This window comes from Myotis lucifugus, unplaced genomic scaffold (assembly GCF_000147115.1).
Source record: "Myotis lucifugus unplaced genomic scaffold, Myoluc2.0 scaffold_787, whole genome shotgun sequence".
NCBI lineage: Eukaryota > Metazoa > Chordata > Mammalia > Chiroptera > Vespertilionidae > Myotis > Myotis lucifugus.
The window spans coordinates 153,511-168,263 of record NW_005871835.1 but is presented as its reverse complement, the minus strand read 5'-3'; positions in this window follow the sequence as shown (position 1 = coordinate 168,263).

Here is a 14,753-nt window from a genome sequence, read left to right as displayed (position 1 = left end):
TCTCACCTCCTTATCTGAAGTAGTGCTCCAAAACAGAAGAGGACTAGACTTGCTATTCCTGCAGCAGGGGGGCTTATGTGCAGCTTTTGGAAAAGGAATGTTGCTTTTATGTTGACCACTCAGGTGTTGTTAAAGAGTCTATGGCCCTCACAAGGGAAGGATTGCAGAAGCGGAAGCTTGAAAAAGAGCAGTCTCAGTCCTGGTATGAATCATTGTTCAACTGGTCCCCATGGTTAACTACTCTCATTTCTGCCCTCGTCGGGCCCCTTGTAATCCTCCTAATGTTGCTAACTTTTTGTCCCTGCATTATTAACAAGCTAATTCAATTTGTCAAGGAACGCATAGGGGTAGTTCAATTAATGGTCTTACAAGCTCAATACCGGCCTCTAGCGACGGAGGGCTATGTAGAAATGCAGTCCGTCTCATAATTGAGCCGTGAGTTCCAAGACAAGGGGGGAATGAAAGAACAAAGCAGGAACATGCCCTCCCTTTTCAAGGACAGAGCAGAGACACACTCTTCTCCCTCTCCTCTATCTTGTCTTGCAAGGCTGGGCCCTCAGCCCAAGCCCCCCCCTTTTCTGAGAGTGACCACAAGAATGCTGGTATTGTCCTAACTCCCCCAATCACTACCTGAGTGGACTAATGAAGCTCCAGTAATGCAGCTAAGGTCCTAATAAGGCTATAGAAGAGGAAGGCTCTAACCTTCAAAATGTGTTGATCACCTTACTTCCTGACCCTTCTGACCTAAATGACCAATCTCTGTAACTCACGTCACCCCTAAAACCCACCCGAATAACGCCCTATATAACCTTTGTTCTCCTGGGACACGCTCTCTCGTCTCACCGCTGCGTCAGACAGAGACCGGGAGCCAAACCTGGGTTTGAATAAACGACTCTTTGCTTTTGCATCGGAAAAGGCTCCCTGGTGGTGAATTATTGGGGACCCCGAACTCTGGGTATAACAGGACCCTTTTCCCCCTCCCTACTTGGGAATCTGTTCTGTGGAACTCTTCCCCCTGCCTACGTGGGATTCTGTACTTGTTCTTCAATAAATCTCCATCTTTGCTATACCACTTTCTGTCCGTGGATTCATTCTTTGATTCCAGCGGACAAAGAATCCAAGTTCCAGTCCAAAAATTCGGTATCAAAGGGATGCCTTGGATAAATGGCCCTTCTTCCTTGGACACCTACCTCACTTATCTCTGTAATGAATAATTGCAACCTAATGAAACAGGAATTTTGGGGGGTGAAAAAGACAGGTTTTAGGAAATTTTAGAAATTAAGAGGACCATGGAAGAAACACATGGCTACAGAGCAACAGAAGGTAGATTTCCATAGAATAGGGGAGCAGAAAAGCTGCAACAGGTACATTTCCATAGAATGAAGGAGCTGGGAACAGCAAAGGATCTATATTTACAAAATAAAGGGAAGGAAGCCTTTCATGCAGAAGGAGAAGAAGAAAGCCCAGAGGGAATAGGACATCTATAAGGAAGAAGGCGGGGAGAACCTCACATGTCCCTTGTGAGGTTCAACCTTTGAGCTCAGAAGGTACTGAGCTCTTCTGCCCCTGAACTTAGACTCATTGCAGTCTGAGTTTTACTTCCTCCCTGGGAAGTCCCAAAACAGAGGCAGATAATCTGCCTAGGAGCCCCACAGTCAGTCAGTCCAAGCAAACAGAAGCAGATAGGAAATAGTGACCAAGCAGAGGGGTATCAAGGCACCAGGATCTGCAGCCTTTATAAGGCTGAAGGGAAAAATAACTCAGTGGGACTCTTTCCCCCTCCCCACAGGGGAGTCTGTACTTGTTCTTCAATAAATCTCCATCTTTGCTATATCACCTTCTGTCCGTGGATTCATTCTTCAACTCCGGCAGACAAAGAATCAGGGTTCCAGTCCAAAAATTCCATATCACTAAGATGTAAACCTTCCATTTCTCTCTCATATTCTCATTTTCATTCAATTCAGATATTGTTTTCTGAATTAACCTATTTTTGCCAATCTCTTTTCTGGCTCTTTATTTTACAGAATGGTAATAAATAGCATCAAACATTTTTCCCAAGGGTTTCCATTTACACTAAATGATATTAGGATTTCCTTTAAGCAAACACTACTTACCTATACCTTGTCAAATGGATGTTACTTACTTACCCAAGGCCTCTTTTCCCCTAGCCCAGTGGTTCTCAACCTTCCTAATGCAGCGACCCTTTAATACAGTTCCTCATGTTGTGGTGACCCCCAACCATATAATTATTTTTGTTGCTACTTCATAACTGTAATTTTGCTACTGCTATGAATCGTAATGTAAATATCTGATATGCAGGATGTATTTTCATTGTTACAAATTGAACATAATTAAAGCATAGTGATTAAACACAACAACAATATGTAATTATATATGTGTTTTCCGATGATCTTAGGCGACCCCTGTGAAAGGGTCGTTTGACCACCAGAGGGGTCGCGACCCAAGGGTTGAGAACCGCTGCCCTAGCCTGAGAGGAGAGATCACGCTCCTATAAACCTTGAAGGCTACTCTCAGAATATTTATTGACAGACTGTACTAACAGGTCTATGTCCTTTGGCAATCCAGCCCGTCAAAACATTTTACTCTCATGTTTAGTTTGAATGAATATTGATTTTTAAAAATCAGTTTCCCAGATTATTTCAATATTTCCTCCTTAACACTTTGTTTGAGAAAACTCATTGATGACACACTTCAGAGCTGCTTGTCACTCTTGGATCCTTTTACACATATAACTGACCTTTCCAATGTAGTTGGGAAGAACTGTTCACATTAACATAACATAAAATTTGTTCACAATTTGAATTTATTTTCTAAAATCACACTTAGAACTTTTTTATTTTTAAAAGAATGTTCTGTATTTCTACATTAAGAGTGCTACAACTCCATAAAATATGCTTTAAAATTTTATTAAAAACATTGGTTGGTTGAAATGGTTTTAAAATTGGTTCAAGATTTCTGATTCCAGTGAAGATGAAATAACACAAACTATATTTACTTTATCTATGTCTCTTATCACCAGAGCTAAGAAAAAATGGAGATAAAACCTAAAACGGACACAGATAATTCTCTGAATAAAGTTTCCATCCAAACTGCATAAGTATAGTCTGGAAAAAAGGTAAGATGTAAAAAGCAAAATGAAATAAATTATGATAAAGCCAATAGAATGAGTGGGAGAGACAACAGTGATGAATATAGGCAGAGACTTGGAGACTCCCTGAATTGAGGGGAAAGAATTGAGGGCCTAGTTGACCAAGGCATTGAAAGAAGAGAAGAGAGATGCACAAAGAAAGAACTCCAAAGGTCTGCAAAGGGACCACCCTGACTCCTCCAGCAAGTATTGAATAGCACATGCATGTGAAAAAACTACCTCAGCATGAAAACTAGCTTAAAGTAATAAAAAAAGACTTAAATACCTTGATGATCATACATAAATAAATGGATGTTTATGGATTAGAATACTCAATTTGTTAGAATATCAAATCTCTCCAAATTGGTCTACAGATTCAACATATCAACAGAAATCCCAGCATATTTTTTGTTGTTGAAAATTCACATGAAAATTCAAGACTTTGAATAACCAAAACAAAAAGGAGAACAAAGAACAATATTGAGAGAGCATTATTATTGCAATTATAGATTTATTATAAAGGTACAGTAGTAAAGACAGTGTGGCAGATAATCTTAATAGAGTCCAGAAATAGACCTAAGCACATATAAACAACTGACTGTCAACAAAGGTAAAAAGACAGTAGATAGGTAAATATGGATATCCATATAAAAATAAAAGCTGTAATCTAAACCTTGAACTGTATACAAATTTAATTACATTTATAGACTTAATGTCAAACCTGAAATTGTAGGTCTAAAAAAAAACATAGAAAAATATTGGAGAACATCCACCCTGAATTAAGAAATTAGACACAGCTAAGGAGACAAATTTTAATAAGGAAGGGCAGAGGACACCTGGAGAATGCCGCTTGCCAGACATAAACCACATGGAACCACCACCATGCCCTGGCATTGAGTGGCACAGTGCCTCTCAGCAGGCTCCCAGATGTCTGCAGGGAGCGCTGGCCAGAGTGATCTCCTGCACCAGGCCTCCTCATCAGCCTGCCTGGACCCAGCGTCCTAGGATCTGGCTCCAGGATCCCTCAGTGAGTGCAAGCCAGGGGGAACCCTGTGCCCCACCCCTGCCCTAGGCCCAGGAATCATACTGCTACCCTGACCTGGAACCACTCCGTACGTGCTCCACCCTAAACCCTGGGACCTGATGCCAGGGAGACCCGGAGCAACCCAGAGAATGTCCTACACTGGGCTACAGGAGAGCACAGACTGTGCAACCCAGAGAAACTGGCACCTGCTCCACCCCAGCCCCCGAAACAGCCCTGCTTGGGTGACCCAGAACAACCCAGTGCTGACCCACTCTGGGCCACAGGCAAGCACAGATTGTGCAACTCACTCCAGACCACAGGAAAGCGCAGACTGTGTGACCCAGAGAAACTTGCCCTCACTCCACATTGGGGAGGGGCAAACTGGAGCAACCCGTATGTGCCTCACTCTGGGCTACAAGAAAACTAGGACTCTGAGACCCAGAGCAACCTGCGACCACTCTACCTTGAGCCAAGGCTTCTGGGGAAACCTGGAGTAACCCAGCCTGAGGCCCATCCCAAGCCACAGTAGAGCTCTGACTCTGCAACCCAGAGCAACCCGCACCCCCTTCACCTTTGTCTCTGGGACAGTCCTGCAGTGGCTACCTAGAGCAACCCAACATGCGACCTACTCCGGGCAACAAGAAAGTGCTGCAGGGGCAACCCAGAGAAGGCCAGTGTGCCAAGCCAGGGACCAAAAGTACTGTGCAGCAAGTGCACTACCAGAGGAACCTAGGGCGCCACTTGGCCACGGGATCTGGGGCTTCACAGAAAATTAAATACCAGATTGCTCTGGGTCCTCACAGAGAGTCACACATTAGAGGAAATGTGCATGCTCTCCCACCACCCCGAGGATCTGAAGCAGACAACTGAGAGAACAGGCAACTGAGGGAGAAGGGGATACAACTCAGAGCAGAGAAAATAAAGGTGTGAAACTCAATGTAGACCAAGCCTCTGGGATCATGATTTCTGAACCACTGCCTTGATAGGGTCTTCAACCTCTCAAACCACAAGCTGAGTGCCCAGGGCCAGAAAGAGATATCAAAAGTAGTGAGACAGGAGAAACCAAGATGGCGGCATAGGTAAACACCGGAAATTGCTGCCTCGCACAACCACTTCAAAAATACAACTAAAAGACGGAACGGACATCATCCAGAACCACAGGAAAGCTGGCTGAGTGGAAGTTCTACAACTAGGAGGAAAGAGAAAAGCATACCAAGGCTCAGAGGAGGCGCAGTGCTGAAGTAAAATACTGAGGTTCAGAGTGTATGCGGGGCGGGCTGGAGGCTGAGGACGCGGTTGTCGTTTTCAATCGGGAGGGAGTCTCAGGCTCTGAGCTCCAGTTCCGGGCGAGTCTCTGGGGACCCAGACTCATACGGGAGAAACAGGACTGTCTGGCATTGGTAGGAACTCAAGGCAGATTTCTCTCGGAGGTGCTCACAGCGATTGCCGGGGCCTCTGAGGAAAGGACTGAAGGCAGCCATACTGCTCGCTCCGCCCGCCCTATTGATCCCCTGGGACCCCGCCTCACCCAAGCCGTGTTAGGAAGCTTTTGCATATGAAAGGCCCGGCCCTTGGTAATCTGAAAATTACTTAACAAACTGCAGCTGGCCCAAGGCCCCACAGCAACTTGCATTGCTTTACAGCTGGCTTCTGCTAGGTAGCTTCAGGCAGAGGCTAGATTAGCACCTCCTTAGATCCAAGAGCCAGTGTACCCAGTGGTCAGAGTGGGACCATCCAATTACAACTCCTCAGATCCATAAGGGACACACTCAGGGGGCAGACTCAGTGAGCACCAAAACCCCACTGAAGCAAGTCTTGCCCCATAAGGGTGTCTTCAGCACAGAAGTTCTCCCACCATAGACACAGCTGATTCTCACAGCCAATTGGCCTGAAAGTCAATTCCTCCCAGTGATACCTACAACAATCAAGGATTAACTACAACAGGACTGTGCACAAAGCCCACAAGGGGGTGCACCAAGAGTGTCTACCTCATGTAATTGGGGAGCCCGAGCCACTGGGCCTATAGGATACTTAGCACAGAAAGCCACTCTATCAACACAGCGAAGCATAAAAAATGCCGAGACATAGAAACAGGACACAAATGACAGAAATGGAGGAAAGCAAACTACTGGATATAGAGTTCAAAACCACACTTTTAAGGTTTTTCAAGAATTTTCTAGAAACCACTGATAAACTTAATGAGACCCTCAATGTTGTGATAAAGGACCAACTAGAAATTAAGCATACTCTGACTGAAATAAAGAACATTATACAGACCCCCAACAGCAGACCAGAGGGTCGCAAGAATCAAGTCAAAGATTTAAAATACGAAGAATTAAATAACACCCAACCGGAAAAGCAAAATGAAAAAAGAATCCAAAAATACGAAGATAGTGTAAGGAGCCTCTGGGACAGCTTCAAGTGTACCAGCATCTGAATTATAGGAGTGCCAGAAGAAGAAGAGAGAGGAAGATATTGAAAACCTATTTGAAGAAATAATGACAGAAAACTGCCCCTTCCTGGTGAAAGAAATAGACTTACAAGTCCAGGAAGCGCACAGAACCCCAAACAAAAGGAATCCAAAGAGGACCACACCAAGACACATCATAATTAAAATGCCAAGGGCAAAAGACAAAGCGAGAATCTTAAAAGCAGCAAGAGAAAAAAAGTCAGTTACCTACAAGGGAGTACCCATAGGACTGTCAGCTGTTTTCTCAACAGAAACTTTGCAGGCCAGAAGGGAGTGGCAAGAAATATTCAAAGTGATGAATACAAAGAACCTACAACCAAGATTACTTTATCCAGCAAAGCTATCATTCAGAATTGAAGGTCAGATAAAGAGCTTCACAGATAAGGAAAAGCTAAAGGGGTTCATCACCACTAAACAAGTATTATATGAAATGCTGAAAGGTATGTTTTAAGAAGAGGAAGAAGAAGAAAAAGGTAAAGATACAAATTATGAACAACAAATACACATCCATCAACAAGTGAATCTAAAAACCAAGTGAATAAATAATCTGATGATCAGAATAAACTGATGATTATAGTAGAATCAGGGGCATAGAAAGGGAGTGGACTGAGTATTCTTGGGGGAGAAAGGGGTGTGGGGGATGCAGGAAGAGATTGGACAAAAATCGTGGACCTATGAATGAGGACATTGGTGGGGGGGTGAGGGTGGAGGGTTGGAAGGGAACCAGGTGGAGGGGAGCTATGTGGGGAAAAAAGAGGAACAACTGTAATAATCTGAAAAATAAAGATTAAATTTAAGAAAAAATAGGGAGACAAAGAAACAAATCCCCAAGGAAAGAAAAGGACGACTCACCAGAAGAAGGAGGAAATGAAATGGAGGCATGCAATATGTCAGAAAAAGAATTCAGTGCAAGGGTCATACAGTTCCCTACTGGGTGGATGAGAAAGTCAATAACCTATCCTATCTAATAAAAGAGAAACATGCAAATTGTCATTAACCGCGACACCCTTCCCATTGGCTAATGGGGGCGATATGCAAATTAACTGTCAACTAAGATGGTGGCCGGCAGGCACTCAGCTGAAGCCAACAGGAGGCTTGCTTGCTCCAGTGATGGAGGAAGCCAACGTTCCCGGCCTGCCACTGCCAGCCTCTGAGCTTCACTCTAAGAAACAATGTTGCAATTATAGAAGCTAAACAAGCTCCAGAAACCTGCTTTCAGCCAGCTTTGGCCTCAGAGCTTAGAGCTGCAGTGATGGCAACAGAGTTTCAAATATAGAAGCCAAACAGATCCTGAACCTGCTTTTAGCCCTCATAGCTTGAGCCAGATCTCAGCTCCAGTGACAGCTATAGAAGGTAAATAAATCCCAGAATAAAAATAAAAAGAAAAAAAGGAGAGCCTGGGAGCTTAAGTTGCCCTCCAGCCTGAAAATGGCTCTCAGGCCCTCACCCAGACTGGCCAGGCACCCCAGTGGGGACCCCCACCCTGAAGGGGGTGTGACCAGCTGCAAACAGCCATCAGCCCATCATCCAGGCTGACCAGGCACCCCAGCGGGACCCCCACCCTGATCTGGGACACTTTAAGGGCAAACCAGCCAGCCCCCACCAGTGCACCAGGCCTCTATCCTATAGTACAGGCAGGGCAGGACAGCGCGAGCTGCCATCCGGGCCCCATGTGCAGCCCTGGGCAGCAGGGCATAAGCCCCGCCCCCAGCTGGGACCCCTGTGTGCCACCTGAGCCCCGAGTCTGGACCCCCCTGCCGCCTAAGCCCCGCACTATTAAGCCCCGCCCCCAGCTGGGACCCTATGACTATTAGAGAGCAGGAAAGTGCCACTGGGGCCTGGGTCATTGTGGTGATCCGGCCATCAGTAAGTAGAAAAGTGCAGCCTGTAGGCAGCCCCTAGCTGCGCCTGATCCGGGATCAGGAAAGCAAGCCCGGCCTGCGGGCAGCCCCCAGATGCACCTTCTCTCCGGTCACCATGAGGATCCAAGAGAAGGAAAGCAAGCCTGGCCTGTGGGCAGCCACAAACTTTCCTTGCTCCCTGGTCATCATGGCGATCCGGGAGCAGGAAAGCAAGCCTGGCCTGCGGGCAACCCGAAGCTCAGCCTGAAATGGGAGCAGGAAAGCCCGGCTGGCGGATAGCCCCCAGCTGGGCCTGCTCCCCGGTCGCCATGGGGATCCGGGAGCAGGAGAGCAAGCCCGGCCTGCAGGCAGCTCCAAGCTGGGCTTGCTCCCCGGTTGCCATGGAGACCTGGAAGTGGGAAAGCCTGGCCTGTGGGCAGCCCCAAGCTGGGCCTGCTCCCCAGTCGCCATGGCAATTGGGGAGCAGGAAATCCCGGCTTGCAAGCAGCACCCCCACAGTGGCCATAGCTCAGGGGAGAGTACAACATGCAGTGGAGGCCAGGAGCCTGAGAGATCAACACAGAGGGGCTCCTGTTCCAAGTCTCCATGGTGTGGCTGGGGGCAGGCCCCCAGCAGACACACACACACACACACACACACACACACACACACACACACTGCCTGCTCTGAGCCTCCAATGTGGCTGGGGGCAGACCCCCAGTGGGGACACACACACACACACACTCACACACACACACACACGGCAACTGCTTCGAGCCTAAGTGGCGTGGCTGGGGGTAGGCCCTAGCAGACACACACACACACACACACACACACACACACACACACACACGGGACACCTGCTCTGAGCCTCTGCTGCCAGACTGTGGCCATCAGTAGGACATCCATTGATGGCTCCCGGACTGTGAGAGGGGCAAGCTTGGCCGAGGGAACCCCACCCCCCAGTGCATGAATTTCATGCACCGGGCCTCTAGTCTATAAGAATAAAAGCATAATATGCTAATTACACCAGACAGCTGAACGACCTTCTGGACATCCTTCTGGATGACCTTCTGGACAAAGCCAGGGCTGTGAGGGCCAAGACAAGCCGCAGAGCTGTGTGGGCCGAGACCCTTGCACAAATTTTATGCATATGGCTTCTAGTGTAAGAATAAAGATGAAATGAAGAATGATTTAGTGACAATTAAAAAAATAATGGAAGGTTTCAACAGTAGACTAGAAGAAGCAAAGGACCGAAATAGTGAGATAGAAGACAGGGCAGAAAAACACCAAATCTAAACAGAAATTGGAGAAAAAAAATTAAAAAGCAGGAGGAGAGCTTAAGGGAGCTTTGGGACAAAGTGAAATAAATTAACATATGTATAATAGGGGTGCCAGAAGGAAAAGAAGAAGAACAAGAATTAGAAAACCTATTTGAAGAAATAATGACAGAAAATTTCCCTGATTTGGGGAAGAAAAATGTCACACAAGCAGAGAGTCCCAAACATGATGAACCCAAAAAGGCCCACACCAAGTCACTTCGTAAATACAATTGCAAATGTTAATGACAAAGAAAGAATCTTAAAGGCTGCAAGAGACACAGAGAGTTACCTACAAGGGATCTCTCATTAGATTATCAAATGATTTCTCAACAGAAACTGATCAGGCCAGAATGGAAGGGAATGAAATATACAAGGTGATACAAAGCAAGGGTCTGAATACAATAATACTCTATCCAGCAAGGATATCATTCAATTTTGAAGGGAAAATCAGGAGCTTCACAGACAAAAAAAGGCTAAGGGAGTTTTTCACTACCAAGTCAGCAATGCTAGAAATGCTAAAGGGATTGTTGTAAAAAGAAGAAATAGAAAGGGAAGAAGGAACACAGGCATAAAGAATAAAAATGGCGACAAACAAGTACCTATCAATAGTAACCTTAAATGTAAATGGATTAAATGTGCCAATCAAAAGACATCCGGTGGCTGAATGGATAAGAAAACATGACCCATATATATGCTGTCTACAAGAGACTCACCTCAGAACAAGGGACTCACACAGACTGAAAGTGAAATATGGAAAAAACATTTTTAGGCAAATGGAAATGAAACAAGCTGGGGTAGCAATACTTATATCTTACAAAATAGACCTCAAATTGAAGGCCATAACAAGAGATAAGGAAGGCCACTTTATAATGCTAAAAAAAATGGATACAATAAGAGGATATAACTCTGGTAAACATATATGAACCTATACAGGAGCACCTAAGTACATAAATAACTTCTGGAAGATATCAAAGGAGAGATCAACAGCAATAGAATCATAGTAGGAGACATTAATACCCCATTGATATCACTAAATAAATCCCCTATAGAAAAAAAACCCCACAGTAATCCTAAATGATTCACTAGATCACGTAGAATTAATTGACATCTTCAGAACATTTCAGCCCACAAATACGGAATATACATTCTTCTAAAGTGCACATGGGACATTTTCAAAGATAGACCACATATTGGGACACAGGCAAAGCCTCTTCAAATTCAAAATTGAAATCATATCAAGAATCTTCTCAGATCACAATGGCATAATATTAGAAATCAACTACAATAAAACAAAAAAACCCAAACACTTGGAGATTAAATTGCATGTAATTAAACCATGATTGGGTTACCAAATAGATCAAAGAAGAAATACAAAACATCCTGGAAACAAATGACAATGAAAACACAACAATCCAAAATCTATGGGAAACTGTGAAAATAGTCCTGAGAGGGAAGATCATAGCATTACAGGCCTATCTAAAAAACATGCAAAACTGTTAATAAATTATCTAACTCTACAACTTAAAGAATTAGAAAGAGAGCAACAAAAAGCCCAGAGCAAACAGAAGAAAGGAAATAATAAAGATCAGAGCAGAAATAAATGATGTGGAGACCAAAAAAATAATACAAAAGATCAATAGAACCAAGATATGAATCTTTGAAGGGGTAAACAAGATTGATGAACCTTTAGCCAAACTCACCAAGAAGCAAAGAGGGAGGAACCAAATGAACAAAAGCAGAAAACAAAAAGGCAAAGTAACAACAGACCTCCAGACATACAAAGCATTGTAAAAAATACTATGAACAACTCTATTCGAATAAACTGGAAAACCTACTAGAAATGGACATATTCTTAAAAAATGCAGCCTTACAAAACTCAATCAGGAAGAATCAAAATATCTGAAAAGGCTGATAACTATGGAGGAAATTGAAGCAGTAATCAAAAAACTTCCAGCAAACAAAAGCCCTGGTCTGGACAGTTTCACAGGGGAGTTTTACCAAACAGTCAAAGAAGAACTAAAACCTACCCTCCTCACACTATTCCAAAAAATGCAAGAGGAAGGAACACTTCCAAGCTCTTTCTATGAAGCCAGAATGACCCTAATCCCATAACCAGATAAAGACACTACAAAGAAAGAGCATTGCAGGCCAGTATCCTGATGAACATAGATTATAAAATCTTCAATAAAATTCTAGCAAATTGGATCCAGCAGTATATTTAAAAGATGATTTAGCATGACCAACTAGGATTTATTCTGGGGATTCAAGGCTGGTACAATATTTGCAAATCAATAAACATGATAAATCTCATAAACTGAGAGACAAAAATAACATAATCATATCAATAGATGCAGAAAAGCATTTGACAAAATTCAACACCCATTTTTGATAAAAACACTCAGCACATGGGGATAGAGGAATCTTACCTCAAATTAATAAAAACCATATATGACAAATCTACAGTGAACATCATACTCAATGGAGCAAAACAAAACAATTTCACCTAAGAACAGGAAGCAGACAGGAATATCACCACACTTATTTAATACTAGAAGCCCAGTGCATGTCCTGGTATGGTCCCGAGAAGCTGCTGGCTGCTGGTCAGGTACTCCCTCTCTTCCCCCAGCTGCCTGCCAGCACCAGGGACTCCCTCCTTTCCCCCGGAAGAACTCCTAGAAGAACTCTGGTCGAGGGGACAATTTGCATACTATGCTTTTATTATATAGGACTAGAAGCCTGGTGCACGAAATTCGTGCATGGGAGGGGTTTCCTTCATCCCGGCCTTCACCCTCTCCAATCTGGGACACCTGTAGGATAGAGCCTAAACTGGCAGTCAGACATCCCTCTTGCAATCCAGGAAAGCTGGCTCCTATCCACTCACCTGCCTGCCTGCCTGATCGCCCCTAACCACTTCTGCCTGCTGGCCTGATGCCCCTAACTGCTCTGCCTGCTGACCATGATTGCCCCTAACCGCCTCTGCCTGACAGCCTGATCACTTCACTGACTGCTCCCTTGCTGGCCTGACTGCCCTAAGTGACCTCTCCTGATGGCCTGATTGCTCCCCTAACTGCCCTCCCCTGCCAGCCTGATCGCCCCCTAACTGCCCTCCCCTGCCACCTGATTGCCCCCTAAGTGCTCCCTCCTGTTGGCCTGATCACCCCTAACTGCTCCCCCCTGCTGGCCTGATCACCCCTAACTGCCTCTGCTCAGCACCTGCCACCATGGCTTTGTCTGGAAGGACCTTTGGAAGATGTCCAGTAGATGTCCAGTCTAATTAGCATATTAATCTTTTATTAGTATAGCTAAGCCTGGAAGTACTAGCCACAGAGAAGAAGAAAAGAAAAAGTATCCAAATTGCAAATGAGGAAGTAAAACTCAAATTATTCAGATTACAAGATATTGTACATAGAAAACCCTAAAGACACCACAAAAAAACCTACTAGATTTAATAAATGAATTCAGCAGCGTAGCAGGATACAAAATTAACACCCAGAAATTTGTGGCATTTTTATACAGCCATAATGAACTCTCAGAAAGAGAAACTAAAAAACAATCCCATTTACTGTTGACATACCAAAAAAAAAAAGATACTCAGGAATAAGATTAACCAAAGAAATAAAAGAACTCTACTTGGAAAACTACAGGACTTTGAAAAAAAGAGAAAGAGGGAGACTTAAACAAGTGGAAGAATATACTGTGTTTGAATGTTTAATGGGACCTTGCTGAAGGAAAAAATGGCGGCCGAATAGGCAGATGTGTCCTGCGCTTTGGCCTGGAGGAGATAGAATTGAATAACATCCACCTGGAATTAGCAAATTAGACGCAGCTGGTGAGACAATTCACATCTGGAAGGCCTGAGGATGCCTAGAGAACAGTAGGATCGAGGATCTGTGCTGGAAAGAGAAGTGCGACTACTAGGCTGAGAGGGTCAGAAGGAAGCTGCACTGCACCAAGTCCTCATCTCTTGGGGACAGACATAACATCTGACTGTGGACAGGAATTCCACAGGGCTGCTCATGGCTGGGGAATCTAGATCTAAGTTCACAGCTACAAGGGGCTGTGCCCTCAAAGGCAGTCTGACAGGGTGCCGGTGCCAGGGGCAGAGAAACTTGCAGTCATGCGGTTGTTTTGCCTCTGTTTTGTCTTTGCTTTAATTCTCTAAACTCAGTTCATAGGACCTTTCAATTATAAACACTCATCCGAGGCTGTAGTCCCCGTAGAGGTGCAGATTTGGGGAGTCTAGGGAGAGGCGTTGGAGGAAAGCAGGACAGGGACAGGTGACCAGGAATCCTGCACTGAGACATTCTTGACCCCCCAAACTTAAGCAGCCATTATTCTCCTGAAGAGCCAGCCCCTCCCAGCAGCCTCAAGGCAGCTAATATAGCCACACCTGCCATACACCTTGAGCTTTACAAAGGAAACAAAGACTCTGAAAAGCCCCAAAGAGCCCTCAGGGACTGGGGGGGAGGGGGCCTTTCAGTCCTGGAAAGCAGTACAATACCACCTCCATCTAAAGCCCTGTCAGAAACAGAAGTTTGAGTGATTAAGATTGACTGTAGGCAGACAGGGAAAGTGGGCAGATTGGCCCTGCCTGCTTGCAGCCAAAACTGTGCCAATAGATACAAACAGAGGAGCAGTGGATCATTTGGGACTTCAACACAGTGCTGACTACCTATCAGGAAACTAAGCAGTAGCAGACAGAACAGAAGAGTGGTGTCTTAAACCAATCACCTTGGGGCATCAAAACTCAGCTGAAGTGAACGACACTTTAATGTTTATATAAAATTATTTTCCTGTATTTTTTAAATCTTTTAAGTATTATTTTTTCTGTATTCTATTTTCATTTTATCATATTTTTTTATTTTTCCCCCGACACTTTTCTTCCTCATCCTATCTTCTCTTATCCTGTCCATGCTTTAGTTTTTCTCTTTATTTTCTCTTTACTTAA